Here is a 16,671-nt window from a genome sequence, read left to right on the forward strand (position 1 = left end):
GTGTTGTGAGTCTTTGCGTGTGCTTATGAATAGTTTTGTGTATGTTCCTGTGTATGAATTTGGTCAAGAAGCCTCCTCCTCTCTAGAGAACCAAATGAGGGCCTTAATTATTTCGAGCTTGAATTTTAGCAGCGGTGGCCTAAAGGTTAAAGAAGCAAGCTTGTGACCGAGAGGTCGCCGCTTAAACCCCGAACCGACAGGATCAAATCTGGGTGGGGAAAGTGACCCTCCCTCATCCACCACCACTGAGGTGCCCTTAAGCAAGGCCTTTAACCCCAACCTGCTCAGTGGCAGCAGATCAGACCGGGGTTGTACTGGGCAGCTTCCAGGTATGAATGGAACTGTTTGGATGTGACACGTCGTTTCAAATGACAATTTGTTCTCAGCCGACTTACCTGGATAACCTCACTGTTGAAAACATTCCATTCACATTTTAATGATATGTGCACAAAATAATACCACAGCCACAAAACCTTTACACTTGTGCAAATTATATCTGTTTGCACAAAACATTTTTACACATGCAAATAATACCTGTGTACTCAAAACCTTTTTCACACATGCACAAAATAATTCTACAGCTGAACATAATTTTGCAAAATATTATCAACCCTTGTTTAATTCCATACTTCTCCATCTACACAACAACAGACAAAGCACTAGCAAACAGCTTTTTTCCTCCACCCCACGCTGTGAATTCCTTACATTCACTAGACCTGAGGGGAAGTCGGAATGAGAGCGCTCGTCACAAGTGTGTTATGTTTCCCCTGCTCTCCTTTTTACAGCGCTCTCCTGTGCTTATTTTAAAAGCATGCATGTGTGTGTGTGTGTGTGTGGCTCTAATTCATTGCTTCTATTCTAAAAGTGCTGTTAGAGTGAGTGTAAATAAGTATAATGTTGCCGCAGAGCTCCTATGTAGCCGTAAATAATGTGTGGTAAAAGGTGGCAAGACTGGGAGGGCGGTACATCTACTGCTTATTTTATGGCTCCCATGTGAAGGAATATGCACATATAGATTTGTAAGCCAAGCCGCACTCACTCACTCACGCACGCACGCTCGCTCGCTCGCTCGCACGCACACACGCACGCTCGCACGCACACTCGCACGCATGCACGCACACACGCAAGCATGCACGCACACTCGCAAGCACGCTCGCACGCACATGATTACATAAGAGAGAGCGGGAGTGTGTTGAGTTAGGGGTCCTTGGTCTGACTGCAGCTACTTGAGACACGGCAGGTACGTGCCTTGCCCCCCCCCAACAGCTCAAATTTCCTAAACCAAACTTCTTTTGTCTCTGTCTCTCTCTGGCCCGTCCCCTTGCATATTATCTTCTTTCATCATGTGAGTGTTTGCTCTGGTCTTTTCATCATAATAAATAATTTACAAAGATTGACACGAACATACACAAATAGCAGCAAATAAACGGAAAAGGACACTTCTTTGCGTGTTTTAGTGTTTCAACGTTTAATCTCTCGACATCCCAAAAAACCTTTGAAGATGCAACCCACCGTGGATAAGAGGCATACAAAAACAATGTGTGTGTGGAGTTTTTTCAAACGCTATGAGACCAAATCACAGAATAATGTACAGAGTGCAGAGGTCACAAATTGGGCAAGTCACAAATTGGGCAAGTAATAGGTTCCGTATGCTTTTAATGGAGTAGTTTGTACTAAGCCCACACTTTTGTGTACTAGTGTGTGAGAAATATGAAACCAGAGCTCAAGAAAATCCTGCCGACTGTACTTCTGCATACCCGGGAAATCGCTGTGTGGTTTCAGAAAGTTACATAAATTGACAGTGCAGCCTGCTCAATTCCAACATCAGAAAGATTAGATGGGAGTAGTGATGCTTTGAAAGATATCTATTTTTTAGAGGTTAGAGAAAACATTGCATGGTGAGAGAAGTTTTAGTTTTGGGGACTTATTATCCTCCCACTCTCTGCGTCTTTCTTTTCACAGTAATCCACATTTAAAAGGAATGACCCTCTGGCAAAAGCTCCAGGCTTAAACGTCCATGATATTTCCTTTTAATGCGTCATTGGTTTAATTGGGCTTCCATATCAATGCCCCTCAGGCCAAACTTCGCACTCCAAAACATTACTGTTTGTCTGCCAAATGGCTCATTATAGTGATGAGGTTTGCTTTTGGTATTTTTGCAATACAGTTTAATAACATATCAAAGGAATTAGATTGTTAGCTGAGCTCTAACTACTGCCATTCCCAGGGGCCGAATGGTACAACATTTCGACCATGGCAATTCCGTCCCTCATCGGCCAAATTTCAGACAGGGACGTAATGTGTTTTATAATTGCAAAAATCAAGCTCACATGGCACCAGTGTTATGCGGTGTTCTTACAGACTTTCATAAGTAAATAATACAACAACAACAATATTGGTTAACTTGACACTCTTGGCTGCACCAGCCTCACAGACATTAGTCTTTTTCTTCCTTATTTATTTGGCAATTCTTTCCCTCTTTTAACTTTTTTTCTTTCCATTTGGCACATAGGTTATACTTGTTATTTCACTTGAATTTGTGCAACTTGAATTACAATCCCTGAATTGTCTATGGTACTGATTATGACTAAACATTGAGCCTTTCCCCCTACACACACATGCACATGTTGATATGTATGAAATGCAAATCTTGCCGTCCATATTGAATTTCTATACGTTTTTTCTTTCTTTTCTACAGCAGCCCAAATCGGCTCAAGAGTGCATTGGCCCTTCTAGCATTTGCTAGAACTTACAGATTGCCAATTCGCCCATGGCTATGCCCTTTTTCTACCAAAATGAGTATGTACATGCATGTTTTTGAATGCGGAAAAACCCACTCAAAATAGGCGATAGACTTAGCAGACGAGTATGCCTTTCTGTCTGTTGGAGGTCACAAACACACCACAAATTAGGGTTTGTAAGCACTAGAAAGCAGCATGGAGACCAGGGAAAATGTTACATTGGTTACTTAGGAGATGGGCTCTGGGAGTTGCTGGTTTACTACTGCATTCTAATTAGTTAGCTTGTTAGTTTTCTTAGGTCCTAACCCTCTCAGAACACCATGGTCACATCACATTTACATTACACAAACTAACCGATTTGCATTCTTACACCTTGTAGGTTGAAGTGGTCTATTAAGAGTCTTCCCCACATATTCTTAAAGATGCAGGCCTGGAACAACCTCATTGGTAGAAACATTGGATGAATCCTTAAAAACGCAGATTTCTTCCAATGTATTTTTCAACATCCAATGCCCAAACATAAAGATAAGAGATTATTAAGCATTTCTGCTCTGACAATGACATGAAAAGTGATAACAAACATGTCTATGCACGCGCACACACACACACACACACACACATACACACTCACACACACACACACACACACACACACACACACACATACACACACACACACATACACACACACATACACACACACACCACACACAAGCTTTCACAGATCAAAACACCCACACTGCTCTTTGGCAGCAGAATGTGTGTCTTTTCAGTTGCTGGTGATGACAGATTATGGTCATCATGGCCTTCCCTCAGGGGATATGACTCATTAGATAAACACATGATCGAGCCAGCAATCACATTAACACTTTACATCACAGCCTGTGAGTCCGCACAGTCCAGCACTGTGGTATTATCCATTTTTGACAGATCACATTAAGTCAGAATACAGCAGACTTGGTGTAAATCTCTCATGATGTGTTAAGCAGCTGTTGCTAGCCTAATTCAGCACAACCAATGGATTTCAACTGTGGCCGACATTAACGACATTAAAAGTACAAAAACTCCACATAAACTTCCTAATCCACTACTGCAGGCTAATAGGCCTCTTTCACCAAAGACATGTTTGACTAGGAAAAGTACAGGTGTGAATAATCAAATGAATGATGGCTGAATTCCATTTGGCTGCTTGGGTTTTAGGGTCCTGACATTATGCATGCTGGGTTACTGTCACACTATCATGACCAACTGATAAGAACGGAGCCATCATTGATGTTATTAGAAACACCTGTAATATTTTAACTTTTGACCAAAACTATAGATCTACACATGCTAGCTCCGATGTTAGCTTGGCGTGACTGTCATTCAAACTCAGTAAAAGCATGCAATTCTGTGAGCTAGCTTTCTCTGGTTTGAAATAAAGCTGCAATGTAAGCTCCGCTCCAATGCCAATGTTATACCAGTTAAAAATGCTTTGAACATCTTTAACCCGTGTCTTGCCGTCATGCTTCAATCCCAACCTCATGAGTGCCGTGTGATTTTAATGAAGCAGAACAAACTGGCAGAGAAAGATTGAGAAAGAGAGACAACAGAGAAATGGGAAAAGAAAAGAAGAAGACACATGATTGATTTCTCCTCTCTACTCTGCCTTTGTTCTAAGTCCCTTGTCAAATGCCTAAAACGTAAAACATATGTTAATGTGGTCAGACAGGAAAATGAAGGAATGAAAAATATAAAAAAAGAGAGAAGATAATGGTGACAAATGTTGATGCTGAATTTTGCATCTTGTGCAGAGACAGTGAATATCCAAGTGTTTAAGATTCAGTGGATGTTTGTCTGCGTGTGGAGGTCACCCTAATCTGGCATTCCCAGACCTTCCTCGACAGGCTGAGGAAGGAGGCTCTGGCGAGTCCACACAGCATTCCGGGATAAGAGAAAAACATGCTCTGGTTTATTGGCATTTCTTTAAACAAATCACAATAATCTTAGGCGGCTGTAAGCATCGCACGGATCAACAGCGCCTCCGTACAATAGCCTCGGGAAGGAACTTCGTTGAGTGAAACGTGTACATTCAAAGGTTGTTTTAGTCTGGCAGCAGAAAACTCAACATGAAACTCAACATGAAATCTAGCTAGCTCTCTGGGTTTACCCTGCAGAGACCTGGGTAGCAGTTAACAGTAGCCTTTTTAAATCGACCGGGGTTTAAAATGCAATCACAAGGAAAGCAGAAGGGGATGAACATCCGACCAAAATGAAAGACATCCAACGGAATCTGCGGCGGCAACTGAACAATCCCAGAAGAGTAATGTTGTAAATATAGACTAAGGTCACCCTGCCAAAAAGAGCTGCTAACTTTATTTGTCTGCATGGTTTTTCCAGTTTTTGTAAGATGATGGTCTAAATACGGTCTTAAAGGGACTAAGTATATACAGTATGAAACAAAAGGAGAGGCCTGAGAAAGTGAGGGAGGAGGAGAGCTTTGTGTAAGGTGAGCTGAGAGCTTGGCATGTTGCCTGAGGGAGATGAATGCTTAAAATGACAGCCCACTCCTTTGCATACCACAATGCTTTTTTACCCCTTTGAACAGCAGGTTCTATTGACTTCACCACTACCAGTAGGTTGGTGTCAATCATCTCAAAGACAAATTGTCACTATGCTCAGCTACTTGATGTAAAGTTTTTGTTATGATAAGTGACTAAAAAACGTGCTTTGGCACCAGGGGTGGAGCTGGCGGATTGGCTTCTGGGGCTTCAACCCAGAATGTTTTCTTAAAAGCCCTGGATCTTTTAGGCCAACTTCACTGTCTTTCAGAGGTTGTAGCAAGCTCCGTTTTAAAGCTAGAGTGAAGATATTGGATGAATGATAGATTTAAAATAAACTAGATGAGTGAGCTAAGGAATCCATTGGTTTCATGGTGTTATGCTAGCTTGTTGGAAAGGGGGGAAAATAACGTTCCAAAGTTAGGCTAAATTTTGGCAAGTGAAAAACTAGCATTGACATTTTCAAAGGCGTCCCCTGACCTCTCACCACAAGATATCTCATTGGAAACGGGTTCTAGGATGATGGTACTGTATTTTTTGTTAAGATAATACTTGTATTAATGCAGAACTTTTACTTGTCTTGGAGGATTTTTTTATTTGTTCATATTTATTATAAAGCTCTGGACAGCTGTCAACTGTTTTCATTAGAGACTACTTTCTATTGAAGTTTGACTGCTGCTAGTCTCAATGGAAATTTTTCAAAACAAGCAAGCCAGACCTTTTATTGAGCGCTGGTGGTCATGTGGCTCCCCTTAGGCAATTTTCCATGTCTTAACTGCATCACTGCGTGTATGAAATGCCGTAATACAGAGGCATGTTTTGGATTGAGATCATTTTGGGCATAAACAAGCACACCATTTATGATGAGCTGTGACTGCCTAGGTGCTAAATTGACTCACCTGGGATCAGTGCCCAAACGTTTGTGCAAAGAAGCTCTTCTTTGGCGGAGAAGATTAACAGAGGGACTTCTTTTAAGTTCTGCTTACAGCTAGTAAACCTGTGTGAGACTTGAACACGTAAGACCTTACACATGCCAAGCACAGTGAGGCTATTCCGCATGAAAAAGGAACTGCAGAGTTTAAGACAGTCATGAAAATGCCACAGCAAGATTCCTGTCAGCTACAGTGGTTCCATCCTTGGGAAGGTTCTTTGTGTCCACCTATTGCGTAGTGTCCTGTGGGAATTATGAGAGACACGTGGGCTCTTTGAAACACATGAATAGCCAGAACTGTTGGAAAGAAGACTTCACCCCCTCCTGCTGTCATACATTTGTCTCTCAGTTGGCCGGTTAGATTCCAATTATCAACAGGAGAATTTCTAACCCTTCCACGCAAGTGTATGTCTGTGTACAGTTACTGACCTGCACATTTTGCATGCCTGGCTTCTGAACAACATGTGCAAGTTTGTGTGTTTTTGGTTTCTGTTGAGTGTGTCTTTTTATGTATGTGTGCATGTGTGTGTGAGAAGGTTTCTCCTGCTTGCCCCTGTGTGTGTAAATGAAGAACAGTTTATCAATCCCATTGTTGCAGTCTAATGAAATGAAGTGTGCTGGGATTTTGCTGGAGCTTGGAGACCCATCGCAGCACACTGTATGGCTATGTGTGTACCAGCTGCCTGCCAGACCGAAAGAACATTGTGTGCCTGAGAACCAGCAACTATACTGTATGTAAAACCCTTTTTACCAGCCGTGATAGGATGCTGGTATTGTTTCCGTCTTGTGCTTGTATAGTTTTTGATTGCCAGACCTTCCTCTACAATGCTGTGGAGGAGGTTCTGGCTAGTCCACACAACATTCCGGTATAGGAGGAAAACGTGCTCTGGTTAATTGGCATTTCTTTAAATCAATCACAATCATCTTGGGCATGCTGGACGCAATGATGGTGCCGCTGCAAAATAGCTTTGGGAAGGAACTTGTTTTGGTGGAACACGTTCTTCTTAGGGCTGTAAGGCTATGGAAAATAAAACCAATGAACCTCCATGAACCTGTTGCGGAGTAAGAAGGCAGAATCGTGACACACCCCTTCCAACTCCGAGAGTTAGTAGTCCTTATCTGTCCAGATCTAATGCTACCACATCTTTAAATTTTCATTAATATCAGTCCTTTTGGTGCCTTATTCCTGTTTTGTCTGGTAAATTTAGCTTACTGTAAAGACGACTAAATGCGAAAGGGGGGAGCACCGGTAACACTAACGGAGGTGTACCTAACGTTTCAAAGGGCCGCTGTTCCGTATTGGGTGCCTGGATCGGTTTTCTGACGGTTCAGTAAACTGCCGTTAGCGTCCTTAGCACCGGAATGAAGTGCTGACTGGGATGTGCGAGCTGGCTGGGGACTGACTGTGGATGTGTCCCTGCAGACTGGGGCTGGTTCAGCTCTCATCCCGACTGAAGCCTTGCAGTGCCACGTTACCTGCTTAGAATTACATTAGCATTAGCTAGTTTTCTGCAGCTTTACTGTAGGCACAAAAACACTTTTCTTCTTCGGCCCCCCTATAGGTTGGGAGTGGATTTGTCCATTACTGTGACCATTACCATTATTCTTATGTCTCATTCCAACGAGTTAATGAACCACTGAAACTATTTTGGAAACATTATTTTAAAGTACGAAAGAATCTTCGGTGTTGGATCCATCAACATTGAAATCAGTCAATATCAATAAATAAGGTCTCTATTCTATAACTTTGTAGCAAAGTGGGTTATAATCAAAGAAAAAACAATGCCATGTGGAAGAAAAAATGTTATATCCCCCCCACCAATAAAAAAAGAATCAAGGTTTGTATCGAATCATATGTCAAAAATCGTGATACAAACCGAACCCCGAGTTTGGTGTATCGTTACAGCCCTAGTGCTTATTCAAAAGTAGTTTTGGTCATGCGGCAGAAAACTCAGATTCATGAGATAGCCTAATTAGCTGTTTAGTTTGATAAACTTGCAGAGATCTGAGTAGCAGTTAACCATCGTGCTCCTAAATCGACTGGAGTTTAACCCTAACCCTATGACAACAAAAAGAAAGCAGAAGATGAGGGACGTCCAGAGGATCTTCTGGCGGCCCCGGAGCAATCCCGTAAATGAATCGTCTGTGTGTCTGTGTGTGTCACAGTGTTTTGAGGCTTTCAAATTATCTTTTACACAAACTTGAGAGTGTAACATAATTTAAAAATGTAACCTGTTATACAAACATTTGATGTCAATGGGGAGCTCGTTCCATTATTTAGGAGGCAGGGGAGCAAACAGTCGGGATATTGTTGTGTGATTAGATGTCCCTCGCAGTGAGAGAGCAGACAGCACATGTTACAAAGTTTTAATTGTCTACAAGGAAAAATGTGTTGCCATGTGAGAAAATACAGGCAGGCTGTGAAGTTAACACACACACACACACACACACACACACACACACACGCACACACACACACACACACACACACACACACACACACACACCTTGGCTGAGAGTTACACTGTTACATAACAGTTATTATAGGATCCCACAAATCATTACACAGGCTGTTGTTGTTTGCTGCAGCGTCCGCCCTTCAGACCAGAGGCGGTTTAGAACCGAGAAGCCCCAAATCAGTCATTTTCAGTATGTGTGTCACGTTGGTGTCGCCACTGCCACGCCCTCTGTATTAGACTAGGGGCAGGTCCTGAGTGTATTCATTCCAATGGGAGAATTGAACATGAACATATTATGACTTATTCTTTCCCCCCACAGTCACCAAAGTAAATGTACAAAAATTTACAATTTTTCACAAGCCACATATATCCCAATCATACTGACACTCAAACTGTACTTTTCAGATGGAAAATTCAATTTCTATGAGACCTTTTTTGTCTCAGCAACAGAGATCTGGCCCATGGATAGGCTGAAGTCACAGGCACGGATCACTTCTTTTCACAGACGTTTAGCTGAGATCTGAGATGCGTGGGATTTCCCCCTCCATATCCCTGCCTCTGCTGAATTATTTTTATCCCCGCCGGGGACAAAATGTACCCCCACCCCCACAAAGTTTTCACTGCTACTTCACCAATAGACCATATGTTACAGTATATACCTAAAATAGAAGTATTTTAAACTAAGTAAAGCGCTGTAACTTGAACAGTCTATAGTGCGGTAGAACGACAAAATCCGAGCGGCAGTTGCTGGATGAATTTAGCCGCTACAGAGCCCCGGGACGCCGGCTACCAGTGACAGTTGTTTAACTGCTAATAGGTTACAGCGAGCCGGGAACAGGCACGGCCAGATGACAGTCCTTTCAAGGGCCATGGTAGTTGAGTTTAGCCGGAAAAGGTGAGCGCCATGCGGCGATTGCATTTACAAGTTTAGACACCAAAATAACTAGTTCAATTTAGGAAATATTTGGTGGTTAATACACTCCTGAGGCACAAACCTGCGTTTCCTGTGAGAAAGCGGGTTTTTTTTCGCTGCAAAGTGAACTCCACTAAACGTCTTGAAAGCATATTGTTTTATGTTGGCAACACATTTTGCTACTTCATTTTTTAGATTAGTTTCCTTTGAAAATTGAAGTTCATAAATAAGTGGTTTGGCATAGCTGTCCGAGAGGCACTATAGCCATGGTAGGCCTATTGAAAGGGGAATTTAATTTATGTTGCTGTTTTTTTCTGTTGTGCATGTTAAAAAAACATACCGCCTTCTGCTTTTTTTAATAAATATATATATATATACTTATAAAAGCACATGTCTGTGTGGCAGGCTTAGCTCAGTTGGTAGAGAAGCCTTAAATGACCAACAAAAAACACATCTATTCGTTTTTCTTTACAGAAGTGTGTAATAGCATCCTGAGCACAGAATGAAACAAAAAACGTAACGTTGACTTATTGTGTGTAACTTAAGTTAACTAAAAAAACTTATTTTAACCTAAACTCTTATCTTTCCTTAAATTGTTTTGTTGCCAAAACCTAAACGAATAGTTTTGTTTCGATGTACTATGTAAACAACGTGTTTAAAACTGTGACTGAGTCACAATTTGCTTGGCGCTAGTGCGGGTATTTGTGACCCGGTAGAAAAACACTTCTCTCAAACGTATTAGACATGCACTTTAGTAGCAACAACATTATTCTTTGGGAGACAGGGTTAACCATGCATTTGCATATATTGCGTTTGGAAGTTACCAGCATAGTTTCAGAATGTAATTTGATTCTGCTGTTGCATGTTCATGCATACTCGTGATCAGTGTTTAAGTATGCCTTGGTAATTGGTGTCTACTATATAAATAACTTACATTTCTATTTTGTCTTCCAGAAAATCTAAGACCCACAGACATCAACTGTAAAAGGAGCCTCAATGCTAAACCTGAGGCGAGCAACCAATGGAGTGTAGTTCAGGTCCAGATGTGTTGAATTAAATCCTTCTGTTGCATCCAAGAATGCCTTCTGAGGCTGCACTGGCTCATAAATCAACATGCTCTATATCCAGAAAAGACATTGCACAGACAGACACAGCTTACTTTTGCTGTTTGCCACTACCTCTTTCTTAACCTCTGCTGCTTTTTACACAATGACTCAGCAAACACACTTAGAAAAAAATCCAAAGCCAAAATGTTGTAAAGAAGGAAGAGTAAGTGGTGAAGAGCAAAATAATGTGTCTGGATAAAGGGAGAGCAGTGAATGGGGCTATAATTTCCATGCAAATTAACCATGTGGTATAAATCTTGTACATTTTACAGCTTTATGTTCCTCATGCAACCATACCGGAAACTGTTTTTTTTCTCTCTCACTCCCTAATCTGTACAGTATGTGGATAAAAAGCACAAAATCATATATTTGAATGAGCCACTAATTTTAAATGTGGGATTATATTTTGACCTTTAAAATACCTACTAGTAAAGCTCATGAAAAACCATTGCTACTTTTACGAGTAAGTGACAGTTGGTAAGATATGAAAATCCAATAACTTATCTTTGTATCTTGGTTTTATAGAAGCTTGAACCTGCTATCATTTTCCATCATCAATGGCAGGTGTAGAGTTGGACAACGTTAATTATTCTTACCTATAAAATGCAACACATTGCATTGTGGGATTGTTAGTAGAAACTAGGAGAAGGTCCTTCCCTGAAAAAATGACCCCATAGGTTGTTTGTATAAGGAGTTTATTACGACCCATATTTACGTTTGGAGTTAGGTAGTAATAATGATGAGAGGAAAACAGGAAGTCCGGTAATGCCCAGAAGGTCTGTTTAGTGCGGGCAGTGGGGGTGGTTGTTGGGTCAAACAAACACAGGACTATGACCCAGGAGACAACTGCTCATGTCCTGTTTGAAACTAAAAGACAACGACGCGTTATTTTAACTTACGCAACAAAGGTAACCAGGTAGGGAAGTGAAGTAACGCAAATAATGCACTGATTATCACCCAAACTAGACAATCTATTCCTAAAAAAGTAGTTTTTCTGCCTAAACACAACCAAACTGTGACCATTTCACAACGGTAACCTTAGGTTTTAATCCTCTAAAGTCAAACATACTTTGTGTCTTATACATCCAGATCAATACAGTGTAGAGTCTTTTTTTCTGTTTAGAAGCAGAGAAATGCCTTTCAAGTTGAAGTCCTCTAACAGTTTTAGGCCATCCAAAAACTGTTTTAATCTCTTGTGGAACTACAGTCTTTTTGTAACATAAATATATAATTATGAATTTCAAAATCAACTCACAAATCTTTGTTTTTCTTCTTGACATCTCAATCAAGCATCATGTCTTGTTGTTAGCTTCGTAGCCAATTGCTCCAAGTTTTCAGCCATCTATTTGGTGTCTTTGTAGCTTTTGCAGAAGTTTAGTTATCTGGACAGTGACTTTTCTGAGACTTATTCCTAAGTGATACATCCCTGACTGAACAACATTTAGTCATCTTTCTGATGTTACTGTATACTTATATATAACTATGTAAAGAAAAATCCTCTGTTTACTTCAGATATGATCCAAGATGGCACTGACTGATGGCTCTATGGACCAATCACATGCAGTATCTATGTATTGGGAAATAGACACAAAGAGGCCAGGAGGCCCCCTGGAGGCCTGGAGGCTGAAATGAGTGTGATTTGGCCTGCTGATAGCAGACAGTAAATATATCAGAGATGACATAACTAATCTTTCTGGATAAAAGCATATTGACTTTTCTAGGGGGAAAAAAACCTAAATAGTTTGATATTTTTCTTTGCCTTGATTGCAAGGAATGGGGAGAACAATTATGAAAACCTCAAAGGTTTAGATTTTTTATGTTCTCTGTGTGATTTTAATTCATTTTTGTGAAATTGTATTATAGTTTAGTCAGTTCTTTTGTCTTCATAGTCATGTAACAATGTATACATTTATTTGAGATCCATGCTGAATACATGTCCTTATAGCCCAAGAGTCTCCTGAACAAAATGATGTCTATAACGTCATTGTGCACAACAGGATTGAGGTTACCCAAACATTATTAGGAGACAAGGCAAACCAAAGACGAAAAAATGGCTCAGACCTGGGAATAGTGACGTTACATTCAGGTATGATGATGTGTTGATATCCTGCTAGGGTCGCTAAATTAGGAAATGTTCCTGTGGGTCGTGTCAGACTATATGGTCGAACAGGTTGGAACACTTGTTAGAAAGTAATTTATGTGCCATTGAAACACTTTGTTTTCTGTTTTTATGTGACAGCACTATACAGTTGATATACACTCAAATAAAATGGAGGAAGGTGAATGTAAAATGATTTAAGATACATCATTATCACATTATTAAGTTGACATGTCTCAAAAGTGTGCAAAGAGCTAACTATTAACACAGGACATGTTTCATCACTGGGGTTTACTGTTGTTCACATGTTTGTGGTTAGTAGATTGCTGTCATATCAGTGATGTAAAAGTATATTCTCAACATAACAACACAGTTTGTGTTTACCAATTTTAAAGGATGTGAGGGAGACTCACTTTACAGTCAGGGTTCACTATATAATTAGTGTTGATGAAAGAGTCCGAATGCATCTGCTGTCTCTACATTACATGTAATTGTAAATCCACGCTGACACATTCTCACAGTGCTGGGGCTTAGTTGTGGAAGTGTCAGACAGGAGATTAGGGGTTTCAACCCATGTGGTTTCTGAGGATCTCTCGTTTAATCAGATAGATTAATGTCTTTATTTTGAAAATGTGGTCATTGGATTGCATCATGTGTAGCACTAAGTGTAGGTCACTGTATGTAACGCAAGAGATCTGTTGGTTTAGTTTGTTTTCCAAAGGGAATTAATTTGTAGCCTTATTTCACTGGGTGTCCCTTTAAGATAAGTAAACCCTATTCCTGTTAAGGCGAGTCTATGCCACTTTTAAAAGGAGACAGAACCATTTCAGTCAATGGTTGAGGCTGTTCAGCTGAAGTTAGTCTCGCTTTAATGGCCATATCTTAGTTGTCTGTGGTTAATCTTTCCTTAATTTGGCCTGAATAGAACATAATTCCTTAGTCAACAACAATCACGGAATTCTACCAAAGTGAAGGTAAAATCTGGACAGCAATTTAAAAACAAATGAAACACTAAGGGATGATTGTGTGATAAATAGCTGAGAATGACCTTTTGAATAGTAGCTACTAAGACAAAAAAAGAACATATCTTTAGTTTGGGGATTTTTATTGTAAATATGTTTTACGTAAGAACAAAAGCAAAAATATAACATTTTAAGCAACTCTTTCTTTGTACCGTGTTTACAGAGCACACAACATGCCCATTACATGTTTGAAAATACATAATGCTTCATTGGAATTTGCACTTGCCAAGAAAATGTTAAGGAAATGCATGGGGAAAATGTATCATAAACTCCGACCCATGGGTATATATATTGTGAAACATTTCATGAGCCTTTTCATAAATGTGTTGTGTAAAAACCTGACAAAAAAAGCAAAGTTACCACATTTGCCACTCTATATTTGAATTATGACGTTATGTACTCTTTCTTTACATTTTCTTAAAAAAAAAAATCAAAATCACAGAAATCACTAGAAGAAAACAGTATTGCAGTTCTTCTTTCAGATGCATATACAGTATTTACATACATTCTTGGGCTCTCATACGTCACCCATTCAGAAAATGTTTTTTTTCTGATTGTATGGAAGGAATGCCTGACATGGATAATGCACTTCTTCCATACAGCGTCTCATTCAGCTGCTGCTCATTGTAGGTTTCACCAAATCAAACACTTCAAAAAAAAACTCCGTTCCAGTTCAAACTTTAACATTCTTTTCTTCAAGCATTTTCAATACTGAATGTTTTCAACTGATTCTCGACTCTATGGCAAAGGAAACCATGCCGGAACTCTGTGCAGCAGGCATTTTGCACACTCCCATGACACATTTGGTTTAATTCAATTGAGATGCACAATGACGCGCACTAAGCAATCTATGTAGGTTAATTTGTAATGACAAAAAAAGCAGTCACTGTTCCCTTACAGTACTAGACAAAGGCATTTCATTTCATGGCAAGCGATCTAATATGTTCAAGACCAAAGACAGATAATAGTGTTTTTAAATGCTCCTCAATTTCCACTATACCTTTGACTTATACACTGTAACAAGTAATAAGACCAGAGTAAATGAAAGGGACTCATAAAGATTCCCTTTGATTTGTTATTTGATGCTGTAAAGAAAAAACATTCCAGTCTCAACAAAAGGCAAACAAGTACAACAAGAATCCAGTTTAATTTGATATGCAAATCATTTCTTTTGTGAATTTGTTGAAGGAATAGGAAATAAAACTTGATTTGGTAAGAGAAGAGCCATATTTTACTCAATGCTTCTACAAGAAAGGTACAACATGTTTCATGTGAGTCTACATATCTTTTGAAAGAAGACATATAGCACATTCAAAAAGTTGAATTTAAAAGCAATAAAGCACTCCCTTTTCAAATTCAGTAGACTCAGGCCTTCTTCGGGTATGAGCAGTATCTTACGGTGCCTTTCTCTTCTCTACTTGTGCTACTGTTATGCTACGTTTCATCACGCACTATTATTCTGTAATTGCCATTTGTGGCAACAGGGGCCGCTATTCAGCAAAAGTCACATTGGCTCGTTTTCACATATTTATTTCCGTGGTCCGAGGTAAATTAGTCATTAGATGTTGTAATGGCACAAAATTCCAGTCTCAAGAAATGGGCAACGGGTGCAAAACAAATCCACTTAAATGTGATATGTAAATCATTCCATTTCATTTGATATGCATTCATCTGTATAGAACTAAATCTATAGACAGAAGAGGGAAAGAAAAGGTTTTGATTTGGCAGAAGAGGAGGCAAGAGTTTGGGTATGCTCAACACCAATGTGAGAATCAATGTGTCCGACTGATTCCCACTGACACCTTCACTTGTGCCTCTCAGCATGGGAAATTACCATCTTGCATTATTTCACATATTTCTTTTGACAGCAGTTACATTAAGTCAATAAAGTGACATGAAGCAATACATGATATGGCATCACAAAACCAGAAAACAAATATTGTGATATGTCATGAGTTATACGAGTCATGAGAGACTGAACAACAGGCATACATTTTTTATAAAAATAATCCAATAAATTGGATGCAGCTGCACCCCGATTTGTTTTGATTCAAACAGACCATAGTCATGTTCTGATACGATCTCTCGACCAGATGAGACAAAAAAAAGTGTTACAGAACAGTGAATCAAATCAGACTATAACTACACAAAATACTGCGTGTGGGCAGACAACCAGAAATGTCATGTGTGCCAGTGCAAATTGCAGAGTGACATGATCTTTGTTGGTGAGCAGTAATTCAACATGAACATTACCATTGTTCTTGGGTTTGAGATTACTACAATGTTTGTTTCCTGTAATGAGGCTCAAAGGCAACGAAGACAAATACTCAAAGCTACAGGAATGTTGATGCATCATTTAATCTGCCGTCTATAGAAGAAGAATTAAACCAAGGCCCCAACAGTTCCCAATGTCCAGTAAGCTCTTGTTGTTGGGCAACAAATTAATTTTTAAGCCATTGAGCGATGAGTTGTTGCTTTTTACTTTAAACATCATTTGGCTCCAGGAAAGTAAGAAAAATGTTTTTTTTTTCGAATAGTAGCAGACCCCTTAGTGATGCATTTTGTAATTATTTATATAAGGCTTTTGACTCCAGCAATAACAATAACACACACCTCAACGTGTAAAAATACTCTGAGTAGCAAATCTTTCTTCAAATTAGATCAGCTACAAGATTTGATCGAGACAAAAAAAAAAATTGTAATATACAAGAAGCTTATTCCACCTGTGAGGGTGTTGTGTCAAGTAACAGTTTTCTGTTTAACGTTAGTTTTTACAGTCTTTTCCTCGCCACCCAATAAATTAGAACAGTACCATGAATGTACGTCACATGTACACATTTGGACATAAACACCCCCCCCCC

The sequence above is a fragment of the Etheostoma cragini genome, chromosome 7 (assembly GCF_013103735.1).
Source record: "Etheostoma cragini isolate CJK2018 chromosome 7, CSU_Ecrag_1.0, whole genome shotgun sequence".
Lineage (NCBI taxonomy): Eukaryota > Metazoa > Chordata > Actinopteri > Perciformes > Percidae > Etheostoma > Etheostoma cragini.